This window comes from Furipterus horrens, unplaced genomic scaffold, assembly GCF_987537825.1.
Source record: "Furipterus horrens unplaced genomic scaffold, mFurHor1.1.pri manual_scaffold_17, whole genome shotgun sequence".
Classification (NCBI taxonomy): domain Eukaryota; kingdom Metazoa; phylum Chordata; class Mammalia; order Chiroptera; family Furipteridae; genus Furipterus; species Furipterus horrens.
Window position 1 is genome coordinate 25,701,105 of NW_028327187.1, and position 14,691 is coordinate 25,715,795.

The 14,691-nt window shown below is 37.9% G+C and overlaps 1 pseudogene; it reads left to right on the top strand.

Annotated features, from left to right (window-relative positions):
• Nucleotides 1–496: 496 nt before the first annotated feature.
• LOC149990714 (pumilio homolog 3 pseudogene) lies at nt 497–14,248 on the top strand (annotated as a pseudogene).
• The last annotated feature ends 443 nt before the right edge of the window (nt 14,249–14,691 follow it).

Consider the following 14,691-nt stretch of genomic DNA (forward strand, 5'->3'; position numbering starts at 1 on the left):
CTTTGTGACTTCTGGCTTTTCCTAAAACTAAAATCACCTTTGAAAAGGAAGATATTTCAGACCATTGATGAGATTTAGGAAAATACAACAGGACAGCTGACGGTGATTAGGAGAACTATGTGAGGTCCCAAGGTGCCTACTTTGAAGGGGACTGAGGTGTCGTGGTCCTATGTGCAATATTTCTTGTATTTGTATCTTCTTCAATAAATGTCTATTTTTCATAGTACATGGTTGGATGCTTTCTGGACAGACCTTGTATATATTTTCAGTGAAACAGTACATTAGTGGAGCCAGATTTATGCCACTTCTAAATAAAAACTCTTGCAAATTTCTTTGATGCTAGAAATAAATAAATTTGATTAAAATAACATAAGAAATAAGCCCAAGAAATACATGAGGATGGAAGGGTCTTTGTGTTCCAACAGAGACTCAAAAGCCATACTTTAAAAATATGAGGTCTACTTAAATGTGTATAGTTGATGACTGAATTAGTACCATGAGAACTCAGAGCAGTGTAGAAGGTAAGCAGATGAAATAAAGCTGGAAGCAAAAGCAAACATTACTTATTCACCTAGAAACTGGGTATAATCTCTGGCCAACTTGTAAAAACAAGATGTAGCTTCTTTCACAAAAACAATTTAGAGGAAGAGAATGAAGGTACAACTCCTTATCAAGAAAGGAGTTTGAGGGCAAAACATCACAATTCAAAGGTGATCTTTACTATTATTTATGTAGACTTTTGAAAGTTTAGAGAAAATAATATTTGTATTTCTGTTCTCCTTGGGCTTGATGACATTTTTTTGTTGTTGTTCAGCAATAGTTAATTGGCTGAGATAAACAAATCTTTTTTAAAAATTAATTAATTAATTTGTTTGTTTATTTTATTTTTAGAGAGAGGGGAAAGAAGAAAGAGAGGGAGAGAAACATCACTGTGTGGTTGCCTCTCACTCGCGCCCCCAAATGGGGACCTGATGTGCAACCTAGCCACGTGCTGTGACTGGGAATCGAACCAGTGACACTTTGCTCACAGGCCGATGCTCAATCCACTGAGCCACAGCAGTCAAGGTTTTAAACAAATCTTAAATCACCAAGTTATAACTGTTGCTCTTCTAGGACATAAGCAATGACTTCTTACCTATGTAACTAAAAGCATGCCAAATCACTAGATCTAATGGAATGTTAAAAGTATGGCTGTTGACTCTCACCTTCACAATAACCCCTGACAGCCATTTCCTGCTTGGTAGCATAGGGGAGAGGGCTGTAGAATTTGGGTGACTGATCTGTCATCCCGACTCATCATTATGACTTGAATAATCTCTTCTGCCTACCTGTCCTGCACAAGCAACATTTTCTTTAATTATTAGAGACATAGTGCCAGTATCTGGCCCAAAGAAAAAAGTTCATGGTTTGGTTCTGTTAAATTCAAGAAGTATGAGTTTTCAAGTAAACAGAATAGCAATTAACTTTTGTATATAGCACTTTGAAGCATATTAAGCATATTTTTATGCATGATTTCATTTAATTCATACAACATATCTATGAGATAAGCCATAGCTATTTGTGCTTCTGCTGTGAGGAAACTGAGATTCCAGGGATGAAAAGGCTTGCCCCAAACCTCACAGCTGATTAATGATGAACATTCCAGCACTGACTCCAAATTCTAAGCTTTTTACCTCCCATCTGATATTGATTAACGCTACCACTATCTATCAAGGTTCCCAGTGTGTCTGACGCTCCTTCAAACCCTTTCCTCTACTAGTCATGAGATGTTATTTATTTCACCTCCGCCATGTTTCTCAAATCTATCCACTATTGAAGTTCTTATCCCCATTCCATGGCCTTAGTCCAGCCTACCATTGTTTCTAATCTGGATTATTTTAATAGTCTTCTAACTATTCTGCTCATGATCTTCTGATCTGTTCTACACGTTGCTGCTAAAGTGCAAATCTGAACATGACACTCATTTTCTTAAAACCCATCGATGGCTTCTCAACAGATTAAAATAAAATTCTGATTCATTAGCATGCCCTGCCTCATCCCTTTCCTCCTCTCCTTCTTATGTATACTATGCTCTGTCTAGAACTAGCTCCCTTCTTCAACTTGAACCTCTAAGACCTTTGTTGTTGTTTTTTTTATTTGATTGGAAAAATTTCTTCCTCCTGTTGTCTACGTTATTGTGTAGAAGCAGCCTATAACAGATGTCTTCAGTAAGATATTCTAACACTTATGGAATGTTCCCATTAGTCTTCATATAAATTCCTGTTATGACATTTAACAAATTTAATTGTAATTATTGATTGGCATGTTCATCTGACCCACTAAACTTTAAGATAAGTGTCAAAGACTTGTTTTATAAAACATATACCCAGCTTTCTTGTCTAACCACCTTTGGAAGATAGTAGGAAGTTTAAAAATGTTTATTACATGAAACTCATAAGCAATGATTAATTAGCTATCATATGCCAAAATATATGACATGTAGGGAGATACTAGGCCCAAGTTTACTGAAAAAAGGGAGAACTACACAAATCATTTTGTTAAGGAACAACTTAAGACATTTTATTATTGAGATATTGTGTAGTACTGACTGAAAGTCTATAGCAGTTTGGAAGAAGATTTGAAACTAAGGAGGTACCTCTTTATTTTAGAAATGATGATTACTTATGAAGGGCCAGCAGCAATTATTTGCCATCTGGCAGCTGTAACTGTACTCATTGTAAATCATATTTAATAAACCCAAGTCCTTTTAAAAAGTGAAGGCATTTCTATTAACTAGGGAGAAACACCATTCTCTAGGAGACTGACTAAAGGAAAGTACTCAAAAACTGAAAATAAATTCCTACGAGTGTGAGGAGGCAGAATTCTACCTGTCTGGGATGTGACATGGTTGAAATACCTTTGTTAAGGGAATGCATATCCATTATTTTCATTGAAAAGAAAATACACTTGCTTTTTATTTAACAAGTTAAAATTTGGATAAATCATTGTGGGTATTTGGTGCTACCCATTTGGCTGCCTTTCATGGCCAGCACTACCAAGTCTTCCCTTACACTTAAACAGAATGTAATGACAGCAGTTTTCCTATTTTATAGCTTGCACCATCTGTGATAGTATAGCATGACCTACAGAAATGTTTCCCTCCACTATCATTTAGCTAACTGGGAAGCTACATGTCTTTCCTCAAAAATGATTCTGAATAGCCCTTTAACCATTCCTACAGAGAATTAGAAGTAGTTGCATTCATTTTACAAACTGGACCCTTTAGTATTTTTCCAGTAAACTTAAAGAAAATTGAAACTGTCTTTACAACACAGATGTGCATTGTGGGACTCTACATGGGGGATATTATTCAAAAATAAAATAAAATCAACAACTTTCATTGAGGATTAGCTATGTGTAAAGCCCTGTCCTTATTGCTGTGTGGGACAGGTAGAAGCATACACCATGGTCCTTGCTCTTAAATTGTTTAGTTAGGTTGTAGAGAGATCCCTCAACTACGTCAGGGATGGGAGGAGGTGAAGGTGACCCTCAGTTGGTATGTTATGAGGAATTAACTGAGGCCTTTAAATAAAACTAACAAAGCAGACAAGCTATGATAGAAGATATAAGAAGTGAAAAAAGAAGACCCAAAAGCAGAGGATCCTAGAAGAATGGAGTGGGTAATGCTAGGAAGAACTTCTTAAGACAGAAAAGTACATAAGAAAGTTCATGGAGAGTGCAAGGAGGCCTGTGTTGTGGGCTGGGGCAGGGAGGTAAAAACAAAAAAGCAAAATTCATAGAGCAGGGTAGTCAAAATGTACCAGCTGTGGTGGTAATGAAGGTATAGACTGAATACACAGAAATAGGTTCTACCAGAAGCAAATGGATTTCATCTAGGGGTCAACAAAACAGAACATCACTCCTCCAGATACCAGAATGAGAAACAAAGATAATAGCTTTATCCTGAACCAGGGCTGGAAATAAAGTGAACCAACAAAAATCCTATCACTCTTGAGAAAAGGTCTGTGGATTGAAAAGGAATGCCAGCAGATGGATCCTGAATGAAATCCACCCATTACTTATAGCTGTGCAAACTGAGTCATGTAAACTGTACTTGGGAAAAACTTAACTGGTATATAGTACTTAGCTTATAATTTCTTTGTATTGGACATTTTTGTTATAAATATAAATTGCATGTTGTGCTGGTCCTCAGTGGACAAGGTGGAAGGAGAGGAATGCTACTAGAAAATCCTGACAGTCTGGTGAAAATAGGGAGCCTATAACTCTGAATAAGGAAATCTCCAGCCCCATCACACAGCATCTTAAGAACTGAATTGGGGATATGTCAAAGTGAGGAAAACCATGCCTCAGGGTCTGAATTTTCCACCATTAGAGTCTATCTTTTATGGCATTGTAGAAACAGACATTTTATTTTATTGTTATTTATTGAATTTATTGGGGTGATATTGGTTAATAAAATTATATAGGTTTCAGGTGTACAATTCTATAATACACCATCTGTATACTGTATTGTGTGTTTACCACCCCAAGTCAAATGTCCTTCCATCACCATTTATACCCCCTTTACCCTTTTATATCTTTCCTCACCTCCTTACTTGGAAGGAATGACTTTATCTGATTCATTTGTTTTGTCTCCATTCACTCAACAAGCATTGAGGCCCTGGCACAATACTAGGGGATGCACATATGCATAAAACCCAATCCCTCCTTTCAAAAAAATCACAGGTCAGCTGAGCCCACTGCCTTTCATGAGGATGATGTAGAAAACTTTGTTTTGTGGGGAGGTTACATAGTAGAGATAGAGGGAGAGAGAAAGAGAAAAGAGAGAGAGAGAATTTGCAGGATTGAAAGACAGATAACCAAGTCTATCAGGAAGAGAGAGGAAAAAGCCAAAGCTAGAGGAAACTGTTTTTCTGTGTCTAAGTTTTTGATGAATAAAAGGTCTATCATTTTAATACACTGTGTGTGTGTGTGTGTGTGTGTGTGCGTGTGTGTGTGTCTGAGAGACAGAGGCAGAGAGATGTTGAGAGAACTTCTGTCAGCCCTTTTAACCATTGGTAACAGGATGGCGATGGTAACCACTAAAACAAAAGCAAGTAGAACAGTGAGCCTAAATTGAACTTTAAAAAAGAGGAAGTGAGGAAAGTTTGTTTGTGAGCTCTGGTGGCAGGAAATCCTGTGACTAACCTTATTTCACACCTCTCAGATTATTCAAAGGGATCTTAACTTTTTTAAGAACAGTAATTAAAAATGGAACGCCTTGTCTCAGAGGCACTGATGCCTGAGAAGAGCTGACACCCTTGATAAATAACCTAATCCAATTTGGGTTATCCTTTACTATGTGAAAAGATGCGTTAGGAAATGTGGCTCCCTGGTATTTTCAATGAATAGAGTAATGCAGCATTAACAAATGGGATTTGCCTATATTGAAAAAAAGAATGCCAACCTGTTGAAAACAAAATCAATGAATGATCTTTTTTTTTACTTGTAGAAATATTTTTATAGGGATGAAAACAATTGTTATATATGCTATAATAATTTTAAATAGTATTGGTAGAAGCGTGGACTATGATGAGGACTGCAGAGGGCTGAAGAGTTGGTGAGGAGGGGAGACAATGATGGAAAGGGTTAGGCAATTACAAAACAAGCATCCAGGTAAGTAATAACGTGCTTCTGCAAGGGCACAATAATGGGAAGAAGCCCCTATGCTGAACCAGGCTTGCCCATTAGCAGGGAGAGTTAGGGTTCCAACACCTGGAATTTTCATTTCCAGCTGAAGGTGCAAGTGTAGCAAGAAGGAGATCTCGTACTTATCTTTTATTAACCATGAGTGAAAATGTACTTCAGGCAAACACAGAAGTAATTTCCTCTTTTATATTCCAAAAGTGTATGTAAAGCATGCTCAGTTTTTTGAAGACAACGAAAGAAAAAAGAGTGTGAAAATTGTTTATAATATATGCTAGGGGCTGGGATGGTTCAGCCCAACTGACTGCATTTTCTAAATACATTTCAGTACATACATCACTGCTTTCCTTGATAGAGTCAACAGGACTCTCACCAAGAGTCTAGTTTCCTTTTCAAATAGAATCATATGTCTAGAGGTGCACAATCCATGTCCACTACTCATCTTACCACTTCCTGTCCGGGCCATGTGTCTCTGTGGGAGTGTGCTATGGGGCTGCATGTCTCTACAAGCAGCTACGCTTTACAAAAAGCCAGAATCATACTTACAGGACTGACTTGCCATTTCACTCATGGATTGATGAGGGCAGGGCTCTTTCCATGCACTCTGAAATCGTTTGGAGGCACCTGCTGTGTTGAAAGAATTCAAACAAAGGGCAGAATGAGTAAATAAGTTAGATATTTGCAGGTACATGCTCGAATCCAGGCCTCCAGCTGAGACAGACATACTGGTGGTGACCTCTCAGGGCTCTATGCCTCATTACCAGGCTCATACTGGCAAGCCACCACATCTGAGAGGCCAGGTCAAGGTTGGAGACCTTAGAAAACTGAAATAAGTACTCCCAGCTGGTCTGGAAAGCAGGGACTGGAGTCTAGGGCTGGAATTACATCTGCACCTGGTTCAGGCAAGGTTCAGGAATCTGAGACAAGAGCCAGGCAGAAGCCAAGACATGGGGAAGGGAGGGAGGTATCCCAGGCCAAGGGAATACTGTGAACAAAGGCAAAGAGGCAGGAAAGCATGGAGCACTTCTGAGGAATAGGTAGGATCTGTTGTCAGTGCCAGGATCAGGAGGAGATAGAAATCTAAGCTTCAAGCTTCAAGACCCAGGAGAACACCTTGAAAATTCTCCAGAGCTGGGAGTCAGGGGTTCAAGGAAAGAGTTTCTCATCATTGACTTCAGAGCAGAAAGAGCAATTACGTCAAATCCTTGTGATTGGATGATTACAGTTTCGAGCTTTAATGAGGGCTTTGGGCCTGAAAGCCAATGAAAAAGAAATTTGGGACTCAATTCAATTAATTTATTGAATGCCTACTATATGCAAGCCACTTTGCTAATCTCTGAATCAAGAATGTGATCATTTGGAACTTAAAGGCCATATCAAGACTGTAAACCATACCAATTTGATTCTGTCATAAAGCCAAGTGTATAGAGTCTCCAGATCTGATTGAACATATGATGTACTGTTAACTCATTATGAATATGACAACTACAATTTATGAATCCTAGATCAGACACATAATCTAAGGATTTTTTCTTTATGACTGAATTTATTTACATATAGTTATTTTAAGTTATTATGAAGTTAAACATTACATTAGTTAGTTATATATTTTACCATTGATCTTTATTGAAATTCATAAACACACATGAAGAAAAATACAAAATACAGCACTAAAAATGTATATGAATGAAAAGCAGAGAGGTAAATTAGAAAATGCATTAATTTTGGTGTTGAAAAAGATGGTTTCAAATCATATCTATACCATTTACTAGCTGTGTGACCCCAAAGGGTTACTTGACCTTTCTGTGCCTCAGTTTCCTCATGTGTAATATGAGGATGAAAATAATACTTTTGAGTTATTGTGAGGATTAAACGAAATAATGTACATAAAATATTTAGCAAGCTGTCTATACTTAAGAGCTCAAATGAGTTTTATTTTTGTTGTTGATTTTTGTCACTCATCTATTGTTAAAGCCGATAACATATTGTTTTATTTATACTTTTTTAAAATTGTATCCAGTTTCTTTCAAAAATACTTATCCTTAAAATTTTCAGTTTTTTCAAAGAAATCTTGGCAAGCATTTGTGTATTTATTTGGACTATTCTGAGAATATTTACATTTTTTAGTGATCAGGAGTAGGTTTTCCTAATCTCCTTAATTTGCCAATTTGTGAAAATGACTTTAGATCTCAACATTTCTACTCCATAGTAAAATGCTGAACTTCCACATCTCTTACAATTGGAAGATTGATATTCTCAAGAGAAAATCATTTAAATATATTACACTGTATCTGAACTATAATTTTTCTCTCTATATTTCATTTGACTAGTAAGTCTTCATTAGGCTATGATTTAAGAACCAAATGTTTATTATACAGACTATGGTAAGAAAAAATAGCAGAAACACTTTGGGAAAGAGTCTGTCTCATTCATTGGTATTTATTAACTGACTCAAGGAAAATCTCATGCAATCTTAGCTTGAATTCTCCAAGAATTAGACCCTGAGAAAAAGATAATTGAATAAAAGTGGTTTGTTTGGGAATTGAAGGTAACACTTGTAAGGGAATGGGCTATATTTATAAAGGAAATGAAGGAAGTCAATAAACAGTGTGCTAATAAGTCAGCTATCACAGTGATAGGCTGGAAATTATGTGGGGAAATACTGAAAAATGGTACAACACACAAACTTCAGAATTATCCCACCCAATGGGCTAGGGAGCTAAAATATTTATACATCAACATGTGAGCCACAACTCATCACTCCTGGGGGTGTTAATTAATTGGCACTTTTTATATTGTTGCCCAGGTAGAGAGTGAGATTTACAGTTGTGGGAAAAGATCCCTCAAGCAGTCCTGCAGATAGTAGCAGCTGGAATTTGGTATGAACACATGGAAAGGTCAAAGGAACATAGGTGGAGCTGTAGGAAGACTTGTTACATCAAGAGGAGCTCAAAAGGGCCTTGGTCCCATGAGATGCAGGACTACAGGACTAAGGTTTAGACTAAGCTCTGGTTTTGGCTCTCTTACCCTAGTGCCATAATCTTTTAGTCTACTTCCCACTGGCTGATATGTTTTTTCTTGCTATCAGAGTAATAATATCTAATAATTAAGTATGATATTATGGGAAAAGGTGGAAAAAGAGATGCAGAGAATCAGAGCAAGGACCTTTCTCTCTATATCTAGAACCACTTGCCCTACTCTTTCTATGTCCCTGGTCTCTTTTTGTCTTCTTACTTCATGGAAGGAATGAAGCCAAAAGAGAATGAATGAGAAGAGGAGATAAAGAAGACAGAGCTGATACCTGTCTAACCTCATGGAAACAAGAGATTGTCTGAAGAGTTAATCCCCTAGTAGAGGCAGACTCTTGAACTCCAAGTACAGTGGACAAATACAGTGTCCTGGAATTTGATGACTCTGTTGCTATGCTACTCTTCTTAAGTGTGGATGATGGGGGTTTTAGGGGGGAAATTTGGCCAACATTTATTAAGATTTATCTTCATAAGTAAGATCTAGGTCAGTAGTTTTCATACTACACTCACAGGTGTCGTAGACATTTGACATGGTTTGGTCATCCAGTATATCATCCTTCCTAATAGTGTCACAGTATCTCTTTGGGAGACTTTCCCATTGCATGTGGTCTTACTGGGAGGCAGAGCTTACATTTCATTGTAGTATCTCAAGGGCCAGAACCTGTTCTCCACAACTCTGCAGCCATGTAGCAAGCATGTAACTGAGAGAAAATTCATGGAATTAATTTGAAAAAACTATGGAAGATTTGGAGCATAAGATAGCAACTAAAATAAATCTATAGTCTTAGAATCAGAAAATAAAATAAATAGGCTTCTTTACTTCCATGAATATTAGAAGTGGAATGCTTCAAGGTTAAACAGAAGTAGCTTTCTGTATAAGGGTCATTTGAACAGTTTCATCATAGTGAAAGTAGGAATGATGATGATTACAATGATGGTGTTGATGAAAGAGGTGATGATTAATATTTACTGAATGCCTACACTGGCCAGACACTGCACGTGGGTGATAGCATTAACTTTACAACAATCTTGTGATCTAAGTGCTATTGTAATCTCCATTTTTCAGAAAATAAAACTGAGGCTTCAAATCCAATTCTGTCTGACTCCAGAGCCTGAACTCTTTACCATTATGCTGGGCTGCTGCTTCCCATAGCCAGGAATTCAAATTGTTGATGTGAGCTTAGCTGAAACTCATGAAAAGAAGAGAGTCTAAGAGCACCACTAAATTAGCTGAACTCAGAGTGTGACCTATGAAGGAACGTCCAAGTGACCAAGTAATGTGGTCATGATTCAAATGAAACAGGAGGTACTGAGTGATTAGATGTTGTGGGGAAGGTCACAAACCAGCTCAGGTACTACAAGGTGTGCTAGAGAAAGCATGGAAGAATGATGTGGTTAGAGATGGAGAGTGCAGTGTCAAATGCAGCATGTGCTGTTCTGTAGCTTATATAGATTTAAACGAGCCAAATTCTCCATCTCCTGCCATTATCTTCAATGTTTTTTTTTGATTTCTTTATTTTACAAAACTCAGTGGAATTTTGACTTTACAGTTTTGTTCTCTTTCTGGTCACTTACATGCAATTTACATTAAGTTTAATTCGTTTTTAAACATTCTCCCATGCATTTCTGAGTTACAATGAGACAAAATTCAGGTCATGTTTTGGTGTGTGTGTGTTTGTATACCTGTGTACACACACGTTCTTCAAGAGTGTATCTCGGCTTATTTCTCTTTGATTTCACACATCTCTGTTGATAGAAAAATTATATTCAAAATGCTCAGTTCAAGTATATGTGATGTTGCATGCTTGATGAATTCTAATACTGGTGACTTGCATATTTGAAATGTAAAAAAAAGTGACTTTTTTTGTTGTACATGCTCTTTTTAAAGATTTTCATTTATTTACTTATCTATTTTTCCATCACCATTTGTCCCCCCATACTCTCTTCTACCTTCCCTCACTACCCTCCTGTGAAATCACTGCATTGTTGTTTATGTGCATGAGTTCTTCTTTTCCTTTTTTGCTCCATCCCTCCATCCCCCCCAAACCCTCCAAAAAGTGACTTTTAATGTTCTTTTTCTGGAACGTTCCTAAGAGTTTAGAGAAACCGCTTTTGCACATGGCATGATAATTATGGCTTTATGTGTGTGTGCATGTGCGTGTGTGTGTGTGTGTACGTGTGCATGCATGCACGTGATTGAAACATTGCACAGCAATCTTTAGCAGGAAGCTGGCATACACCCTGACGATTACTTAAGCAGTGTGATTTTCTCAGAGCTGTGAAAAAGAAACTTGAGAAATCATGTTGAAAAAAATTTTAATCTATTAGGGCCTTAAAAGTATAGTAAGAACAGATAAAAATTCACATAAGTGTCTAAACTCAGCATAAGTTGAAAAGGATAAAAATATAGTGCCCCTCCTCCACACGTACTCCTTACAGGCACTTCCCAAGGGTCCTTGTTTATATTATTTGTTGGGGAAATGTGCTTTTACTTGAGGGGCAGAAAGGGGTGGAAGAGAAAGAGTGTGTGTTCAGGTTTCTCAACAGCTGTGTGAGAGACATAGTTGCTTGTGGAAGTCAGTTGTTTGCCAAGGTCCAAGGCTCATATGTATATCTAATTCTACCTTTTCCTCCCCTACTCTTATGAGACTCCAGACTGTTGAGTATGAGCTTGGCAGATTTTCAAGCTGTCTATGCCACAAATCAGAGGATCATTATTGTTGAAAGGAATCATAGGGCTTATCTAAATGACTGAGAAAAGTGGTCACAATGAGGACTAAATCCAGTTTTCTATTTTGGGAACTTTGGTAAGAAGGGTAAACTACCAGGAGCCTGATTTGTTTAAGGACACATGGGCCTCCTGGGATAAATGGTGAAGGTTCTTAGCATAGCAGGACTAAAAATGTGAACAAATAAGGGGAAACAAAGAGTGTTCCAATACTGGAGGTTGACAGGAACTCACTTGAAAGTTGGAGAGGTCCTTGGGTTCCTTCCTTTGACACCAATTTGGGACCATTGAAAAATGCACATAATAGGACCCGAGAGGGCAACCCCAATATGCCCTCTGGCCTGATCTTTGGATTTTATTTCACATAAAAGAAAGAAAACCAAAATATTCATGATACATTTCCTAACACAGGATAGTATACATATGAGAATAGATCACATTAGGCAGTTAAGATAATGTTACTGAAAAAAGAGATGCTCCCCATTGGGGTCTCCTGTAGCAGTTGTGTTGGCAGCAACAGCAGCAATGGAGTGATAACAATCACAGTAACGGTGCTGGAAGGAGTTAGTGGTGCTACAACTTTTAATAGTAATAACTATTAATAACTATTAATATCTATCAAGCCTTTTCATATATTTCACTAATTCTATGGAGTAGGTACTAATTTATCTCCAATTTACATATGATAAAACAGAGTCAGAGAGGTAAGTATCTGGTACAGGGTCACATAATTGCTGAACGACAGCCAAAGTTGAAAGATTTTTAACTCCAAACCATATGCATTTGATCCCTAGGCTATATGGTAACAAGAGTTGCCAAAGAGGTTTCTGCTTGAACTACACGTGTGCGAGTGCTGTGATGGAAGTCAAACCAAAAAAAAAAAAAAAAAAAAAAAAAAATTCACAGGAAAAGGTACAAAGACATCTCCAGAAAAGAAAAGATTTTATAAAAACAATGATTCTGGTTCTTCAAAGACATTCCCAAGAAAAGCTGTGAAAGATGGTGGGCCTAAAATCACATCTAAGAACTTTAAGAAAAGTGCCACAAAACCAGGGAAAAAGGGTGTGAAGCAGTTCAAAAATAAACAGTAAGGAGATAAAATACCAAAGAACAAATTCCAGCAGGCAAATAAATTCAACAAGAGGAGAAAATTCCAGCCAGACGGTGAAAGTGATGAATCAGCTGCCAAGAAACCCAAATGGGATGATTTCAAAAAGAAGAAGAAAGAGCTGAAGCAGAGCAGACAACTCAGTGATAGAACCAACTATGACATTGTTGTTCGAGCAAAGCAGATTTGGGAGATTGTAAGACGGAAAGACCGTGACAAAGAAAAAAGAATGAAATTGGTAAGTGATTTGCAGAAGTTGATTCAAGGAAAAATTAAAACTATTGCATTTGCATATGATTCAACTCATGTGACCCAGTGTTACATTCAGTATGGCGATGAAGAACAGAGAAAACAGGCTTTTGAAGAACTATGAGATGGTTTGGTTGAATTAAGTAAAGCTAAATATTCCAGAAATGTTGTTAAAAAATTTCTCATGTATGGGAGTAAACCTCAGATTGCGGAGATTATAAGAAGTTAAAGGCCACGTGGGGAAGATGCTCCGGCACGTGGAAGCCTCTGCCATCGTGGGGTACGCATACAACGACAAGGCCGTTTTGGAGCAGAGGAACATGTTGACAGAGGAGCTGTATCAAAACACATTTCAGCTTTACAAGTCAGCAGATCTCCCAACTGTAGACAAAGTATTAGAGATACAGCCAGAAAAACTAGAGCTCATCATGGATGAAATGAAACAGATTCTAACTCCAATGGCCCAAAAGGAAGCTGTGATTAAACACTCACTGGTGCGTAAAGTATTCTTGGACTTTTTTACCTATGCATCCACAAAGTTAAGATCAGAAATGATCAAAGCCATCCGTGAGGCGGTGGTCTACCTGGCACACACACACATGATAGTGCCAGAGTGGCCATGCACTGCCTGTGGCATGGCACGCCCAAGGACAGGAAAGTGATTGTGAAAACAATGTTGAAAAGGTGGCTAATGGCCAATACTCTCATTTGGTTTTATTGGCAACATTTGATTGTATTGATGATACTAAGCTTGTGAAGCAGATAATCATATCAGAAATTATTAGTTCTTTGCCTAACATAGTTAATGACAAGTATGGAAGGAAGGTCCTATTGTACCTACTAAGCCCCAGAGATCCTGCACATACAGTACGAGAAATCATTGAAGTTCTGCAGAAAGGAAATAGAAATGCACACAGTAAGAAAGATCCAGAGATCCAACACCGAGAGCTCCTAGAATCCATCTCTCCAGCTTTGTTAAGCTACCTGTAGGGTCACGCTCAAGAAGTGGTGCTGGATAAGTCTGCGTGTGTGTTGGTGTATGACATTCTGGGAGTTGCCCTTGCAGACGTTCAGACTGCCATGAATGCCATTGCCAGCTTGGCAGCAGCAGAACTACATCCTGGTGGCAAAGTTGGTGAGCTTTCCATTGCAGAACATCCTGCAGGACATCTTGCTCTGAAGTGGTTAATAGAGCAAGATAAAAAGATGAAAGAAAATGGAAGAGAAGGTTGTTTTGCAAAAACCCTGGTAGAGCATGTTGGTATAAAGAAACTGAAGTCCTGGGCTAGTGTGAATTGAGGGGCCATTCTTTCTAGCCTTCTTCAGAGTTCTGATCAAGAAGTTGCAAACAAAGTCAAAGCTGGACTGAAAAGCCTGATTCCCGCATTGGAAAAAAACAAGAACACCAGCAAAGGAATAGAAATGCTACTTGAAAAACTGTCGGTATAGATGGAAACAATTAACAAGACGGAATTATTTTTCTCTTCTAATCTGTTTTCCCATTGTGGAAAAGGGCTGAGGTCCACCTTACTGGTAATTTGTGTGTTCTGTATGTGTGTTCTTTGCATAAGAATTTACTTATAAAATGCTTTCTAACAATGTTCTTTAAAAAAAAAAAAAAAAAAAAAGAGTTGCCAAAGAGAGCATGAGCTTCCTGGTGCTAGGCTTGGAGTACCAGAACATTTCTGACTGGAAACTCTAAGTGGACCCCACTAAAAAGCTGCAATGGCCCAGCAAAAGAAAGGCAGTATGATTTGATCCTTTCTTTCTCTGGGATCCAGTTTGCACATGTGAGAACTGAGGTCAGTGCAGAACAGGGGTTCTCAACAGAGCCTAGTACTGCCTTCTAGAAGTTTTGGAAGTTTGTTGGAACATGTTTGTATTTTCCCAGT